Source organism: Phocoena sinus, chromosome 3 (assembly GCF_008692025.1).
Source record: "Phocoena sinus isolate mPhoSin1 chromosome 3, mPhoSin1.pri, whole genome shotgun sequence".
Classification (NCBI taxonomy): domain Eukaryota; kingdom Metazoa; phylum Chordata; class Mammalia; order Artiodactyla; family Phocoenidae; genus Phocoena; species Phocoena sinus.
In genome coordinates this window covers 53,112,196-53,129,828 of record NC_045765.1, presented here as the reverse complement: position 1 = coordinate 53,129,828, position 17,633 = coordinate 53,112,196, and the positions used below count along the sequence as shown (strand labels likewise).

The following is a 17,633-nucleotide window of genomic DNA, read 5'->3' as shown; positions in this document are numbered from 1 at the left end:
AGTCCCCCGTATTTAAATATTGATTTGTGAAATGTGACCCAACAGAAAGAATATAGAAAAATAGCTCTACTTACTGTGTCAGGTCATAAAGTACCCCATGTTTCCATGTGCTTTCTTATTTTAATTCTCAAAGCAAGTTTAGGGGATAATTATTTCCATAAGGAAGCTGAGGCCCAGGGAGTTTACATAAAGTCCTCAGTTATACATGTGGACATGAGAGATGAATTTCTCACCCAGGCCTGTCTGTCTGCAAAATCCGAGTTGCTGAGCCTCTCAACAGAGGAAATAATAGAGAAAAAAGTATCACTCAAATACCACCTCCCTAACATACTGTTAGCAACTTAGGTTTATTTCCTTTGTTTATCTATCTAAACAAAACTAAATTAAAAAAACACCACCTTGGTAATCAGAAGTAGTCATATCAACAGTTGATATCCTGTTTTCTTTTTTTTGCTATCTTTCTTATTGCTTCGTGACGTCATTTTAAAATGATTGCATACTTCTTCCAACTCAATAGTTAAAAAAGCTAATAACCTGGGACTTCCCTGGCGGTCCAGTGGTTAAGACTCTGTACTTGCACTGCAGGCGACACAGGTTCCATCACTGGTCAGGGAACTAAGATCCCACATGCTGCAGGGAGAAGCTGAAAAAAAAACCCAAAACAAAAACTAATAACCTGATTAAGAGATGGTTTAAGAACTTGAACAGACATTTCTCCAAAGAGGGCTAGAAATGGCCAACTGGTATGTGAAAAAAAGGATCAACATTACCAGTCATCAGGGAAATGCACATCAAACCACAATGAGATACAACCTTACATCTGTCAGGATGTCTATTATCAAAAAACGAAACACCATTGAGCGCCTCAAAAAGTTGGGTGAAAATTATACTGGAAAACATTAAAGCCCTGTTTTGTGAGTGCTATGAGTCTGAGCTACTCCAGTCGTTGACACCTGAGTCCTACGGACAGTTGAAGTGAATCTTCTTTCCTCGCGGCCAATTTCTTCCGTCAACTCTGGAGCATTTATTCTACTCGATAGAGGAAAGCCATGTACCAATTTGTGCTGTTTGTCAATCGCTTGCTTTTTCGTAAATGTAATTGCTACTCTGATGAAATGTTCAGATTTCCTTGGAAAAGAATAAATAGCTATAAACACTTTAAAACAAAACAAACAAAAGAAAAGCATTGGCAAGGATGTGGAGAAATTGGAACCCTTGGACACTGTTGGTGGGAATGCAAAATGGTGGAGCTGCTATGGAAAACAGTATGGACGTTCCTCAAAAAATTCAAAATAGAATTACCATATGATCCAGCAATCTCACTTGTGGGAATTACCCCAAAGAATTGAAATCAGAGTCTTGGAGCCATATTAGTACTCCTATGTTCATAGCAGCAGCATTCACAATAGCCAAGATGTGGAACCAACCGAAATATACATCGACAGATGACTTGATAAAGAAACTGTGGTGTATGCACAAAATGGAATACTATTTTGCCCTTAAAAGGAATGAAATTCTGCAATATGTGACAACATGGATGAACCTTGAGGAGATAATACTAAATGAAATAAGCCAACCACAGAAAGACAGATACTACATGATTCCACTTGACATGAGGTTTCTAAAGTAGTCAAATTCACAGAATCAAAGAGTGGGACAGTGGTTGACAGGGGCTGGGGGCAGGAGGAAGAGGGGAGTTACTAATCAGTGGGCATAAAATTTCAGTCAAACATGATGAACAAGCTCTAGAGATGTTCTGTACAACACTGTCTAGCGTTAGCTATGAAGTACTATACGCTTAAAAATTTGTTAACAGGGCTTCCCTGGTGGCGCAGTGGTTGAGAGTCCGCCTGCCGATGCAGGGGACGTGGGTTCGTGCCCCGGTCTGGGAGGATCCCACATGCCGCGGAGCGGTTGGGCCCGTGAGCCATGGCCGCTGAGCTTGCGCGTCCGGAGCCTGTGCTCCGCAACGGAAGAGGCCACAGCAGTGAGAGGCCCGCATGCCGCAAAAAAAAAAAAAAAAAAAAAAAAAAAAATTTGTTAACAGGGTAGATCTCATTTTGTGTTCTTACCACAATTAAAATTTTAAAAAAAAAGAAAAGAAAACATACTATTCCAGGAGAGTGATGTTCTTTGGAGAGATTCCTAGACATGGAATTGGTAGGTCCAAGAGTATGAATGTTTTTATGGGTTTTTAAAAAAGTTTTAATGAAAAAAATTGAGATATAATTGACATATAACATTGTATAAGTTTAAGGTATACAAAATATTTTTATATTTTTGGATACACGTTGCTAAATTGCTTTTCAAGAGGGCTGTATTAATTTGCACTTCAACTAACAACTTTGAGTGTCATTTTCATCACATTCTTGTAGGCATTAGTTATAGTTAAAAAATGAAAACACACAAACAAAAGTCTGACGTGTTTGCTTAATATATACCAAATTGTTTGCAGTGGCTAGTTTGGAGAGTGGGTTGGGGCTGGTGGTGGTGAGAGCGGTGAAGGGGGTGTCCCTTTTCCACCTTATGTCATGTGGCGCTATTACAGATATTTTACTATAGGCATATATTACTTGTGTAATAAGTATATTTTAAACTTTTGAAATAATTTGTCTTACAGACAAGTTGCAAAAAGAATACAAAGAATTCCCTTTGTAATATGTTTTTAAAAGATGAAATAATTAAGAAGTGTGCCCCGAATATCAGATGTCAGACCTTCTACCACCAAGACTCTGTAAGTCAGTTTCTTTTATTTATTCATTTATTTATTTATGGTTGTGTTGGGTCTTGGTTGCTGCATGCAGGCTTTCTCTAGTTGTGGTGAGCCGGGGCTACTCTTGGTTGCAGTGTGCGGGCTTCTCATTGCGGTGGCTTCTCGTTGCGGAGCACGGGCTCTAGGCGTGCGGGCTTCAGTAGTTGTGGCTCGTGAGCTCAGTAGTTGTGACTCGCGGGCTTAGTTGCTCTGTGGCATGTGGGATCTTCCCAGACCAGGGCTCGAACCCGTGTCTCCTGCATTGGCAGGCGGATTCTCAACCACTGTGCCATCAGGGAAGTCCCCAGAGTTTCTTATCAGGTAGAGTAGAGCCTAACAGCAACTTGGGGAAATGCTCATTAAAATGCAGACTCCTAGGCTTTAGCAGGATCTATGAAATCAGAATGTTTGGGGGCGGGCCTGAAAATCTGCATTTTAAACAGGCCCCCCTCATCCACACTCCTCTATGCTTCTGAGACCCCTCAAGGGCTGAGAACTACTGTTAAAAAGGTTCCTCCTTTTGATTTTATTTCCTCTAGTAATATTGTGGCTTCCTTACTTGGAAAGCCCTCCAACTTGCAGGGCTGAAGAGAAAAGTGAGTGAAATCTGAGCATCTTTTTTGCAACTTTTCACACTTTGTGCTGCTACTGCTTAGCTGCAGCCAAGCTGTCTGTAATTTGTTTCCTCAAAAGCCTGCTGTCTCCCTCAAACTAGAAAAGACCGTTCCAGGGGAGGCCCGGTCCAAAAAGCCATGTGTTGTGGATGGTGTTGACCCTTCTCCCCAGCGGCTCTCTCATCCTGGATGTTCCAGGGAGTGGCGGTCGGAGGCTTCTGGTCTCCTGCCTTGCAAGTGCAGCCAGGAGGCCCTGAAATGGGGAGGGAGCCCAGATTACAGCCCCAGGTCATTATTCTGTTGTTTCCTTTGCTTTTCCGTGCACAGTTTGTTTCCCTTGGCCACCCTGCACATGGCCTTGCCCCATGTGTGTTACCTGTATGTTACATGTGTGTTACATTGCCTGGTCAGCTTCACGGGGGGCCAGCCTGCTCAGTTCCTCACCTGCCCCCACCTTCTGCACCCCCTGCCTCTACCATCCCACCTTCGTCTCCACCCCCAGAGCTGTTCTTTCCAGCTCATGGATCTGACCATGTCACCTAATAACTTATCTTGGGGACTGAACGACTAGTGACCAGAAGGATAGCAGAAAGCCAAACCGTGGAGAACTGAATTCGAGATGAAAGAGAATTTTTGTCGTTCTAAACGTTGTTTGGTCATAAGTTTATTGTTTTCTACATTAAAAAAGTAATACCACCCACCAGGTGTTACATGCCTGTATGACCTTCGAAGAGGAAGGAAAAGTTAAGGAAAAAATGTACTAATGGTTAATATAGACAATTTGGAAAATAAAAAAGTAGAAAGTAGAGGGGCAACAAGTTGCCAGCCGTTCCACTAGCCAAATTAAGCTACTGTCTGCTTTTGGGTGTGGTATAGCTTGGAGGATAAGGGCACAGGCTCTGAATCGGGCAAATCTTGAGTTCAGATCCCTTCTCTCCCTCGTCAGCTGTGGGCAACCATTGGGCAGTTTCATTATCCTCTTGTAGCTTCTGTTTTCTCCTTGGTTAAGTGAGGAGAAAAATAGTTCCTATCTTGCCGTGAATATTAAATGAGATAAGAAGGTAAAGCAGTTAGCAGGATGCTTGGTGTTAGTTCCTCTTCATCTTGTTCACTTCCTTTCAGTCCTTTCACTGTAAGTAGTGTTTTTGTTTTCACATAGTTGTGATCACACTGTCTTTATAATTTTATTTCCTGCAGGTATTTCTTAACATGACAGCCCAAGCATTTTCCATGCTGTTTTCAACTCCTCATAAACATACATTTTAGTGGTTGTGTAATATCCAATTGAACAGATATATCAGATACATCACAGTTTCGTTAGCCATTTCTTTATTGTTAGTCATGGGCATTATTCCAGGTTCGTTGTTCGACATAACCTTACGTATGAACACCTTTACGTGTAAAATGTCACCCTCCTCCCGATCACTACCAGTTACAACCATTTCCTTGAGCAAAATTCTTAGAAGGGAGATTATAAGGTCAAGCGGCATGAACACTTAAGTTTTCTGACCTATCCTGCCAAATTGGTTCCTGTAAAGTTGGCCTCCACTTATATTTTCAAGGCAATGGATGAGACTCAGGCTGAGGGACCTAGATTTTGTTATGCAGGGCAGCTCTTGGGGGTGTCAGGGTTGGACACAATCAGTTGGAGTTTTAATGGATGCATCTAGCAGCCACTGGGAGGGTGGATGGGGGTAGGGCCAATGTTAGGGGTTACCCGGTGAGACTCTGCACCAGGGCAGAGTCTGTCTATGAACCTGGCCCTCTTCTCATGGCAGCTATGGGTCCCATCTATAGGAGAACCTGTGGTCACAGTCTCACAATCCCGCTTTCTTTCTTTTTTTGTAGGTTCCATACAATTTATTTATTTTTTTCTCTTAAAAAAAACTGAAGTATAGTTGATGTACAATATTATATAAGTTACAGGTGTACAATAAAGTGATTCACAATTTTTAAAGGTTGTAATCCATTTATAGTTATTATAAAATGTTGGCTATATTTCCCATGTTGTACAATATATCCTTATAGCTTATTTTATACATAATAGTTTGTATCTCTTAGTCCCCTACCCCTATATTGTCCCTCCCCCTCCCCTCTCCCCACTGGCAACCACTGGTTTATTCTCTATATCTATGAGTCTGCTTCTTTTCTATTATATTCACTTGTTTGTTGTATATTTTAGATTCCACGTATAAGTGATAGCATATAATTTTTGTCTTTCTCTGTCTGACTTATTTTACTTAGGGTAATACCCTCCAAGTCCAACCATGTTGCCGCAAATGGCAAAATTTAATTCCTTTTTATGGCTGAGTAATATTCCATTGTGGGTAATATATATATATGTGTGTGTGTGTGTATATATATATACACACACATACACTATGTACATATAGTGTGTGATATATATACATATATATATATGTATATATATCACATCTTTTCTATCCATTCATCTGTTGATGAACACAGGTTGTCTCCATATCTTGGCAATTGTAAATAATGCTGCTATGAACATTGGGGTGCATGTATCTTTTCTAATTTGTGTTTTTGTTTTTTTCAGATACATATCCAGGAATGGAATTGCTGGGTCATATGGTAGTTCTATGTTTAGTTTTTTGAGAAATCTCCATACTGTTTTCCACAGTGGCTGCACCAGTTTACATTCCCACCAACAGTGTTTAAAGGTTCCCTTTTCTCTCACGATCCTGTTTTTTTCGTGTGTTGCTCCACATATGTGAATTTATGCCCTTTCAGTCTTGCATAAGTAGCTTTACATTGTTTTCATCCTCCGTGATCAAAATGACAAGGACTCTTCATCTTTAGGGATCACAGATTAATATAGTGAATCAGTCTGTGAGCCCTGGCGTCACTGCCTGCATTGGAATGTCAGTCCTACCACTTATTATCTGTGATCCTGAGCCTCAGTTTCCCAGTCTGGGAAATGGTACCAACCTCACAGGATTAATTGAACAAGGTATTGTATGTTCAGTAAAGTGCTGCGTGTCTGGTATTATTCTTATCTATTTTCCTTTTTCTAAGTTAAAAGACTCTGGTAGAAGGAAACTAATTCAACCTCTAGATTTACCACTTTCCTTTCTTCTAAACCCAGCAAGGGCATCAGGATTAGGGAGCAATACCAGGAAGCCCACCTTGCCAAAATATGTGCCCTTGTGAAACTGTGGGGATGGGAGGGGAGAAGGTTGGGGAGGCCACAGTGATAGGTGACCAACCATCCTGGGATGCAGTACTTTCAGTGCTAAAACCCGGACAGTCCTTGGCAACCTGGGTGGTTGGTCACCCTAGCGTGATGGTAGTAGGTGACAGCATCTGGTAAAGTTGTCCAAGGGAGAGAGAACCAGATTCTGGAGTATTTGAGAAGGGTTTGCTATTCCTTTAATTGCTGTTGGGCAAACTCATTTCACCTGGGAGGGAACTGGCTGCCAAAAATGAGGCCCACCTGGGGTGCGGGGTTGGGGAGGGGAGATAATTGCCCTGCCCCCAGGAAGCCGGGCCAGGGTAATTCAATATCTTCTAGATTTGAAGGGTGTGCGTGGAGTGAGCGTGCCTTGGCGTGAAGGCTGCGTGCAACCCTTGCTTTCCAGTCCCGGCCGGTTTTCTGCTCTCATGAAGCCGCCTTTCTTGGCAGAAAGAGGGGTCAGTAGCCCTTAGTGGACGACTGAGTGGATGAGGGTTGGCTCCCGCTTCTGCCCAGGTACCTTCCGATTCTCTGGGTCTCTGTACGAACGGTACCCCCAAGACAGAGGCCGAGGGAGGGGAAAGTGGCCACGCTTAGGCTGCAGGCCAGTGCAGGGGGTGGTCAGTAGTTGGTATTTCCTCTTCCAGCCGTTTCAAAGCATTTTAAAATCGGATTAGCTTTTTGACAAACACTTGAAGGTTTGCTCTCCTCTGAGAGGCTCAAAGGGCTGAGGAAGAGCCTTCATCTGTTTACTTTTCCTTTATGTGGAAACTTACTTGGGCTGTTTCTATAACCAGCTTCCCCTCCCCCAGACTCCCTCCTAGAAGCTTTGGAGCTGGTGGGAACGCACCAGCCACTAGGGCCGTGGCCCTCCCTCCGTGGTTTTCGGGCCTAATGAACTCTCATGCCTTCCAGGATTGCAGCTTTGAGCAGTAGGACTCGGGCGGCTTAGTCTGCCTGGCATTGGCCTTGTAAGTTTGCTGGGAGTGGAGAAGTGAGCTGAGAAGGGCTGGCCTGTGGACTCCATTGCCCTCTTGCAGGGCAGCCAACAGAAGTGGCATCTTTCCTCCCCGGGGGTGGAGGAAGCCAGGAAGACGGGGGTGGGTAGCGGGGGTGATGGCAGGGGGGCAAAGCTGGGCCTGGTTTTAGAGAGCAGACCCCATCAGGGCTCCTGTTCCTCTCCCTTTTTAATTAGCTCCCTGCTAGGGGGTCAGGCAATGTGTGTGTTGGGAAGAGCAGGGAGAGAAGACAGGTGATCAGGTGTGTGCATGGATGTACGTGACAGAGGATTCAGGCTGGAGGTGGGTGCTGGAGCTGTGGAAGGGAAGGAGGGCAGGTGGTCAAGATAGACTTCTGTGTTTCATTTTGTTAGTATGTTATATAACAAGTTAAAAGTGCGTATTAAGCCAGAGAAGTATCCCCTGTGATCAGTCTGACCACGGCTAGACGAAATGTAGGGTAAGGAAGATTCAGGAATGGCTTCCCAGAGGAGGTGGCAGGTAAACTGAGACCAAGAGACAAGTGGGGGTCACTAGATTTGTACATTCAACGAAGACTTGGGGAGTGTCTGCTGCGTGTCAGATACTGCTCTAGAAGCTAGAGAGCTGGAGGAGAGGAAAACTCATAGAGACCCTGCCCTCATGGAGCTTATAGTTTATAGCCCAGTGGAGGGAGACAGATGAACAGAAAGACCCTATGATGTCGAGTGGTGTTAAAGAAACAGTCCTCTGACACCTGTTGAAGCGGTAGGGAAGCCTTGATTGAAGGCGAGTGCAATAGGGAAAAGAGATTGGGTTCAACTCTGAGCATGGCAAAGACAGCTGGGGTTTAGAACCAATCAACAGACTGAGGGGGTCAGTGGATGAGGTGGACATCAAGGGGAGGCGATTCTCGCTAAACCAACTTAACAAGATTCTTGCAGACGGCAGGCCAAGGACTTAGACATCAAAGATGGGTAATGAGGAACTTGATCGGATCTCAAGGGTAGGGGAAGACTTAGCAGGATTCTTTGCTGAAGGCAGGCCAAGGGCAGGACCTCATTGAGAAGAGGGCTCAGAGGAGCCTGATTAAAGTTTGGTCAAGGAGAGAGCCTTTGTGGGGAAAGGAGCTGTGAACGAAAATAAAGCAGGTGTGGGGTAGAGCGAGGAGAGAGTGATGGGGGTGCTTTTTAGGAGCAAGGCCCCTCTAGGGAGGTAATTTTCAGGCAGAAATTTATATCTCGTGAGGCAGCCAGAATTTCAAACACCCCAGAAGAAGGTCCTCTGGGTAGAAGAAACAGCAAGTGCAAAGGCCCTGAGGTATGTTTGAGGAATAGCAAGGAGGAGGTAGTTTGTAAGGTCGGAGGAGGGGGTGGGTGAGGGTAGAGCACAAGGGCCTTGGAGGCTGTGATGAGAAGGGGTGAGAGGGCAGGAAGGAAGGAGAATTTGGAGCCATGGTAAGAGGAAGCCTGCAAGGGGCTCTGGGTTGCACCAGCATAAAAAAGGAGTATGTGCCCAGGAGCACGCTTGGGGGTGGGGGAGGGAAGGCAGCAAGGAGTGTTTCTGAAATCCTAGGTGTACAATGCGGGAAAAACAAAGGAGGCGGTGGGGTGTGGGGTCGGGGCGGGCCTGGTGCAGAGGAGAGGAAGGTGAGGCGCCAAACGGGGAGCGGCAGATGGGGGGGGTTCATTTGCCATCTTCTCAGTCAGGGTTTCTCAATCATTTAAATGAGAGCCTCTGTCCTTGCGTAAAAATCGGGCAATTCAGGGAGGAAGGCCTCTTTAATTTCAAGGAGAACTATAGAAGCCGGAAAGAAGGGTCGGTTGAAATAAAGTTGGAACTCGTCTAGTCCCTCCGGCTGCGCTTCTTGTAAATAGCGCCCTCCCAGTGTTGGAAAGGCATCAGTAGGGACGTTGCAGCTGCTGGGTAACGTCCTTCCTGTTGAGATGCGCAGGACTTGGCTGCGCCTGTGCATCCGTGTGCCGAGTGCCTGGATGCAGGGCGTGAGAGCGCAGGTCAAGAAGTCCAGGCCCCCGAGCCCACTCATTTTACCCTCAGGGGCGGCCCCACTTCCTCTGGGGGCCCTGGCTTCCCTCTGGCAGGTCTTCAGCTAAGAAGTCTGCAGAAGTCATTGGCCAGGCTTAGAACAGATCCTTTGTGCCAAAGGGGTTGGTGGTGTGGTGTGGAGGGGTGGGAGCTCCTTGGCTGAACCAGGATGCCCTTCACGAGCGGTGAGCCCTGCTGAGCACCGGGATTTTGGGGGGAGAGGGAGAAATGGGATTGGGCGGCCAGGGTAGTTTGGCCACATGTGAGTTAAAAAGCAGATGAAAACCCACAGAGTAACCAGACATTCTTCTCTTTGCATGCAAGATCCTGCCCAATGCTGGAAGAGGAAGGAGTATTTTTCTTGCTTTTTAGACATTACATCCTGTGAGGGGAAGATTTGGAACAGATGGGGGCCAGGGGGCCCCATTGTATTTGCTTATTTCCCCCTCCCCTCCTTCCACAACCAGAAGTGTGTTTTTTTCTTTTTCTTTCTTTTTTTTTTTTTAAACCTAGAGAAGTTAACTCGGGGGAAAAAAAAGTCCTGTATAGTGGGAAAGTAAGATTATCAGGGGTCAGGGAGAAAAATCCACAAGGTTCCAGAAAGAATTTACTTTACCTTGCAAAGCCTTCTTCTAAGTCCAAAGACAGATAATTAACTCAAAATTTCGTTTTAGGTTTAATGGCTCTTCCAGCGACATCTGCATTTATGAGGGGGGAAAGAAAAAGGATCCCTAACAGATGGAGAAAGAGGCCCTCTGGGTGGAGAAAGGTAAGGAGTGTTTCTGAAATCTTAGGCGCACAATGTGGGAAAAACAAAGTGGGTAGTGTCTTGTGAGAGCTGCTCAAGTGTTGGCATGAGTTCCACCCCCACCTGTGTTCTGCTGGATGGGCTGCCTTAGAGAAGACCGTAGGAGAGGTGATGTAAAGTGGTCTGTGATGTATTTGATTGGCTGCGTGGGGTCCCTGGTAGAGTGATGTCCCTGGCATGGCTGTGGGCAGCTGGACGGCTGGTAGGATGTTTGCCCCCAAACCACAGCTGGTCTTTTATGCTGATGAATGTCCAGAGCAGGATTCTCCTTCTTGGGAACCCGGAAGGGGGCTCTGCCCATGGGGTCGGATGGCAGTAACTAGTCCGGGTGGACCAGCTGAACTGCCCACTGCTGTTTTATCTGACCCCCCCCCCCCCCCCCGCACCCGCCGCAGGGAATGTGGGCTGACTGCCTGTGAAAAGGAGAGGGCAGGACCGAGAGAGCAGCCTTTGTGTTTTCCTTCTAACTGTCCTTCCTTTCTGGCTCGTTGGAGCCTGTGTTGGGCTGGTTTCTTCCTTCTAGGGAGGGGATTGTGTGCTCCGGGGTCTGGTTGAAGAGACAGATTACCAGCTCAGGTTCCCAGTTGCTATGGAGAGCCATGTCTGGGAGTGGAAGGGGCTAGGAAGTTGGGTTCCTCCTCATCCGGTGAGATACATGCAAGTTTCTGCAAGAAAGACACAGCCTAAAAATCACGTGACAGGAGAGGAATAAGGCCTAGTGCCTAGGTAGGATGGGATCTCCTGTCTTGATTCTGTCTTAACTTCTAGCACTAGACGTTATAACTAGATACAGTGCAGCCGGAGCGCTGGGCTGTCCCTCCCTCTGTTGTTAAAATCCCCATAGGCGTTACCTGGTCCTTGGAAAAGATGCTAGAAGCACAGCAGACATTACTTGAGTACCGTTACCTACTGGGCGCTGCATTTTGGACTTCGGGGGACATGTCAGTGAATGAAATAAAGGTCCCACTCCCACAGAGCCCAAATGCAAATGTAAGAGTATTTCACTCTGTAGTGACATCACCAGGGTCAGACAAGCATACACATGAGAGACCATATGAGTTCATTTAGCTGCAGGAATTGAGCACCTGCTCTTTGGGAGACCCTGTGGATGCCCGCAGTGGAGGACAGGACACATCCAGACCCCACCTCCTTGGAGCTGCAGTCTGGTTGGGTATATGGACTCGTAAGAGGTTCTTGAGCTACAGGCTGTGAGCAGTGCTGCAGCAGAGAACCTAAAGGGTGCTGTGGGTCCTTCATGCAGATTTGGGGAATTGGGAACACCTACCCGGAGAAGTGAATGTCAAGTTAATGCACGAGTAAGAAGAGGTAACTATAGTGTTGACTCTCAGTTGGCCCGGGAAGGTCTTCTGGTTCTGACATCATTTGTTTTTTTAAAAAAAAAAAAATTTATTTTATTTTTATTTATTTTTGGCTGTGTTGGGTCTTCGTTGCTGTGCGCGGGCTTTGTCTAGTTGTGGTGAGTGGGGGCTCCTCTTCATTGTGGTGCGCAGGTTTCTCATCACAGTGGCTTCTCTTGTTGTGAAGCACGGGCTCTAGGTGCACAGGCTTCAGTAGTTGTGGCACGCGGGCTCGGTAGTTGTGGCTCACGGGCCCTAGAGCGCAGGCTCAGTAGTTGTGGCGCATGGGCTTAGTTGCTCCGCAGCATGTGGGGTCTTCCTGGACCAGGGATCGAGCCCGTGTCCCCTGCATTGGCAGGCAGATTCTTAACCACTGTGCCATCAGGGACGTCCTAATGTACCCTCTTTTACTCTGAAAAGTGCTTAATTAAGGTGGTGAATTGCATGGCACCCTACTGCGTGCCGAGCAGTTCTGTAAGAGCTCCATGATTAGAATCGTGCTGGCTCATAGTTAAGTACTCATAACTGAGCTATTTGCTGGTCACTTACCTCAAGTCAAAGACTAACAGTGGCGAGGTGGTGGGTGTGGAGACTGAGTTTGCCCTGGCTCTAACGTGGGGGATAGTCTCCAGCAGGACCCAGCCCCCTGAATGTCAGTGTGGAGCAGGCAGATGGTGTGGGAGGTCTGGATTAGACAGTTTGCCATCTCACTTGAGTGAAACCCAAAGGCGTCATCACCTTGCTTTGTTTGAGGCCCTGCCCTTCTCTCCCACCTCATCCCCAGCCTCTCCCACCCTTGCTGTGCTCCCTGCAGCCTCGGGGCAGCTTGCTGTTCCTCAGACACTCCAAGCTCTGGTAGTTCCGGCCTCTGCTCTGGTAGTTCCTTCTGCCCGGAATGCTCCTCCTCAAGGTAATAGCAAGGTGTATGGCCCTTGCTTGCTGTGAGTCCCTCAGAGCCCCTTTTTCACCACGGCACCACCCCCTCTGCCAGCCAGGCTGCTCTGTTTTTTTGCGGTACACGGGCCTCTCACTGTTGTGGCCTCTCCCGTTGCGGAGCACAGGCTCCGGACGCGCAGTCTCAGCGGCCGTGGCTCACGGGCCCAGCCGCTCCGCGGCATGTGGAATTCTCCCGGACCGGGGCACGAACCCGTGTCCCCTGCATCGGCAGGTGGACTCTCAACCACTGCGCCACCAGGGAAGCCCTGTTCTGTATCTTGATTGTGGTGGTGGTCACACAGCTGCGTGCACTCACTAACATTGGTAGAACTCTACTAAAAAGGGTGAGTCTTACTGTAGGTAAGTCATACCTCAGTAAACGTGAGTAAAAAAACCGCTTTCTCACCTAGATTTTCATTGTAGTATTTGGGCATTTCTTGTGACTGTTGGCTAATAATTCATTTTGACTGGGTGGCAAAGTAACCCCAGCTCGATGGTGTCATCCATGCTTACTGCTGCCAGTAAATACCTGTGCCAAGAAACTAACTTGTTCTTATAGTGGAAGAGATTTGTTAAGGTGGAACTCTGTTGGTTTCCTTTCCAGCATCTCCCACTTCCTTCTAGGAAGAGAACACCTTTTCCTGTGTGGCTAGAAGGGACTGACCTTTGCCCTGTGTCCCTAGGACTGGGCTGTTGAATGTAGCCAGTTGAGTCCTTCCTGGCACTTCTCTGCCAGAGCTCTTGAGGAAGATGATGTACTTTTGCTGGAATTGGTAGGATGTAAATGTGAGCCTGTTGGTGAATCCTTTTATTTTAAAGATTTCTTCCACTGAAGGCAATTTATTGATTCTGTTGGTGAATATCTTGCTTGCTGAATGGAGAAAGAAAGACAAATAGAGCACTGATGTTTGAGCACCTAGATCCAGCTGTGCCTGAAGTCGAACGTACACTCTGGACAACCCAGTAACATGAGCTAATGAATTCCACTCTTCTCCACTTAAGCCATGTCGACTTTGGTAGCTTCTATCAATCATAGCTGAGTTCTGGCTCATACGTTGAAAACGAGAAGTTCTTGATCTATGAGGTGAGAGGATAGTAAAAGATGAGACAGTTAACTAAACTAATGAGTTGTGAGAGGAGGTTCTCCTAATTTCTCCGAGCCTTTTTTTTTTTTTGCGGTACACGGGCCTCTCACTGTCGCGGCCCCTCCCGTTGTGGAGCACAGGCTCCGGACGCGCAGGCTCAGCGGCCATGGCTCACGGGCCCAGCCACTCCGCGGCATGTGGGATCTTCCCGGACTGGGGCATGAACCCGCATCCCCTGCATCGGCAGGCGGACTCTCAACCACTGCGCCACCAGGGAAGCCCTCTCCGAGCCTTTTTATTATGGAAGCAAGAGCAGGGACAGAGGGTTGAGATAGGGATGAATGAGGGAGATTGAAGGGTCAGTAGACAGGTATACCCCTGGCCAAATGGGGCTGGGGATGCCAGGGCCCCATGCCCTACCAGCTGGGGGTCCCTGGCTGGCTGAAGAGGGTCTGGAATCAGTGGGATTGGAGAGAGCTGGACTGTAAGCCAGCTCTGGGCTCCTGCCCTCAATTCCTGAGCCTTGCTTTCCTTCTCATAAACCCGGGGTGCTGCCTGCCTGCCTGCCTGCCTGCTTGCCCTCCTCAGGGTTTGTGAGAGAGGCTGCAAGGAGTTGACAGTCTCTGAAACAATCATGAAAACCATTGACACTCTGTGGCTTCATTTGGTTAAAGGTAGGAGGCTGGACGAGACAAGAACTAGACAGACCCTCGGTGTCTGAGGGACTGGGGCTGTGATCCACCTTCTTTGCGTGAATTGTGGATGACAGATCTTTGGTGAAAGGAGGGCGAGAGGAAGCATGAAAGTAGGGCCCAGGGACTGAGAGTTCCTTAGGGGTCGGCGATGTGCTTGAGGAAGTTTTCTGAAGGGTGTGCTGAGCAAGGGGCCTGTGGCAGTTTTCTGGCTGGAGTTGTTTAATGCCTTTTACGTATTAGAAAGAAGGAAAGACGTCTTTTCTCCTTTCTGTCTTTTAAAAAATGATATACAGTTTTTCCAAATACAAAAGAATTGCTTATTTAAGGATTTTGAAAATACAGAAAAGTAAACATGAGGAAATAATACCTCCTATGGTCATGCTACTTCTAGAGATAACACTGGTAATACTTCTTTTAACAAATAAATTTATTTATTTATTTTTGGCTGCATTGGGTCTTTGTTGCTGCATGCGGGCTCTTCACTAGTTGCAGCAAACGGGGCGCTACTCTTCATTGGGGAGCCGTGGCTTCTCTTTGTTGCGGAGCACGGGCTCTAGGTGAGTTGTGGCATGTGGCCTTAGTAGTTGTGGCATGTGGGCTTAGTAGTTGTGGCTTGTGGGCTCTAGAGCGCAGGCTCAGTGGTTGTGGTGCGTGGGCCTAGTTTCTCCGTGGCTTGTGGGATCTTCCCGGACCAGGGCTCGAACCCGTATCCCCTACATTGGCAGGTGGATTCTTATCCACTGCGCCACCAGGGAAGTCCCCAACCCTGGTAATACTTTTGTATTTCCTTCTAGTATTTATTTGTGTGCCTGCGTGTATTAGCGATGGCTAATATGTAAATTTTGATTCTACTGTCTATATAGCTTTAGAATTTGTTTTTCACTTAATAGGTAACATAAACATTTTCCTATATCTTTGTGTTTTTGTAGCCTGATTTTTTAGTTTAGTTGTATTTCACCATATAGATGTATCTCTTATTGGACAGAAGGTCATTTCCCATTTTTTTGGATTATAAAATATTGTGGTTAAATCTTTAGATGTATTTTTTTGTACACATCCTTGAATAATTTTGTAGGACAGAGCTTTAGAAGTGGAATTATTAGGTCACATGGGCTGTCCACTTAAGAATTTTTGTCCTCATCTGGCCAGGTTGCCCCTGGTTAAGTCAGGCCACCTTGCTGTCTACTGGTGATGCACCAGGATTCAGATTTCTCTGATCCCTGGCCCTTGCTGGGTATTACTGGGTTTTTAGGAACTTGCTAATTGATATGTGGGAAAAGCTTTCTCGTTTTTATTTTAATTATGCCCTTTTCTGGTTACCAGTAAGGCTGCCCATTTTTTTTCCCCATAGAATTAAGTTATTTGTATGTTTTTGTGAATTGCTCTTCACACCCTTCATTCATTTTCCAGTTGCGGTGCTTGTATTTTTCTTACTGATTTATAATGACTCTGCTTACCGTGAGAGGGTTAGCCCTTTGTGGGGATTGATACATTTTTCAGAGTGCAGTGAGATATCTTAATAATGGATCTTTTATCCAGGTCAAGGCAGAAGTCTTGATTCTGGCGGTGGTGACGGTGGAATCTGATGATGTCCACCCGCTTCCCTGCACACAAATCCAGAAATAGAGTATCTTATAATGTCTTAGAGTGCAGCTGGGCTGTTACCTTTATTTCAAAGACTGTTACCCTTAGCCTGGAAAGGGGTAACTGGCCCAACCCCACAGAGCCGGCTATAGGCAGAGCAGGGGCTCTGCGCTTGTGCTCAGATGACCGCTTTGCATCGCCTGGGAGGTCTACGTCTCTTCTCGAAGGCTTCCAGACCCTCCTCCCTGGAGGCTTTGGGGCCTAGATGATGCGTATTTTTATACTAGCCACTCTACTAGAAAACAAAATCTGTTCAAAGCCGTGTTACAGGTTTTTCCAGAACTTCTAGCTTTTCAGAATCCACCTGCTTCCCTTGCCTCCAGCAGTTACCATTTGAATTTCCCAATCTGCAGCTTCCTTTGTAACCACGCGTTCACTGGGTCCAAAGGGACCTTTCCCCCAAGGGATTTGGTTTCCTGGGTCGGGGCTGGGCAGGTGGAGCCCTTCCACTGACTTGGGGCAGCCCCCCTAAGAGCACTCCCACTCCTGGCATGCGTCCCCCTCCAGGCGTTTCTGCAGGTCCCAGACGGATGTGGACTCTCTTTCCCTCTCTCTCAAAGGTTCTTTCATTTAAATATGTGCATACATTTTTCTTCTGCCGCTCTCCCCCCCCACAAAAGAATGAAGTTAGAGGCTTCGTTGGCTAAATTTAGCTCCTGCTGACGCACCATCCCTCCCGCTAGCAGTCTCCTCCTGTCTCAGTGTTTCTCTCAGCCTCGCTTGGGGTAGATGAATACCATCACATCCTACATAATGTTTAGCTCTGAGGCATTTCCAGATGGGAAATAACATTTCAGTATTTTCGTGTTCTCTGCGTGAATAGATGGTTGAGAAGTGGGGGGCTGGCAGCCAGCCTGTTAGAAGCAAAGATCCACAGGGCGGTGGCAGGAGAACCAGTGCAGTGGTTGTTAGAGGTTTGCTCGTGCTGGGCAGGGGAGAGAGGTGGCTCTCAGGAGATCCGGGATGGGATTTGACTGGGACATGACTGGAGAATTTTCAGGGAGGGGAGGCCCTCCTACTTGAAGCAAGCCTTAGGGCGGTTAAAGAAAAAATTATTCTGACACTCGTTAAAGTGATAAGGAAAATTCTATTCAGGGCTATTGCAATAGGGGTACTGCAGTAGTGGGGAGAGATGGGGCTCAACTCTGAATACAAAGACAGGTGGGGATTTACCCCCAAGGAACAGGGTGAGGGCCTCAGTGGATGGAAAATTACTAAGAGGTGACATCAAGGGTAGGGGATTCTTGCTAAACTGATCTAACTGGATTCTTGCTAAAGGCAGGCCAAGGACTTGAGACATCAAAGGTTGGGGATTCTCTCTAAACTGAATTAGCAGGATTCTTGCTAAGACTGGGCTGTGTAGGCCTGGCAAGGAAGGCCAAGGTCAAGGCCTCATTGAGAAGAGGGCTTGGCGCTCAGAGAAGCCTAACGACCGTTTGGTCAAGGAGAGAGTCTTTGTCGGTCTGTCCTCTTGTTCAAGGACAGAGGAGACATTTCTCCTTTTAAACATGTAGGTTCATGT

At 46.9% G+C, this 17,633-nt stretch overlaps 1 long non-coding RNA gene across 2 annotated transcripts in view; it reads left to right on the top strand.

Moving 5' to 3' along the window:
* Window positions 1-5,966: 5,966 nt before the first annotated feature.
* The window catches only part of LOC116751452, a 63,270-nt gene continuing 51,603 nt past the window's right edge, over window positions 5,967-17,633 (top strand). For both annotated transcript variants that reach the window (XR_004349261.1, XR_004349262.1), the window contains exons 1-2: window positions 5,967-6,340; window positions 10,260-10,354. This is a non-coding gene — a long non-coding RNA (uncharacterized LOC116751452). The remainder of the gene's footprint in view (window positions 6,341-10,259; window positions 10,355-17,633) is intronic.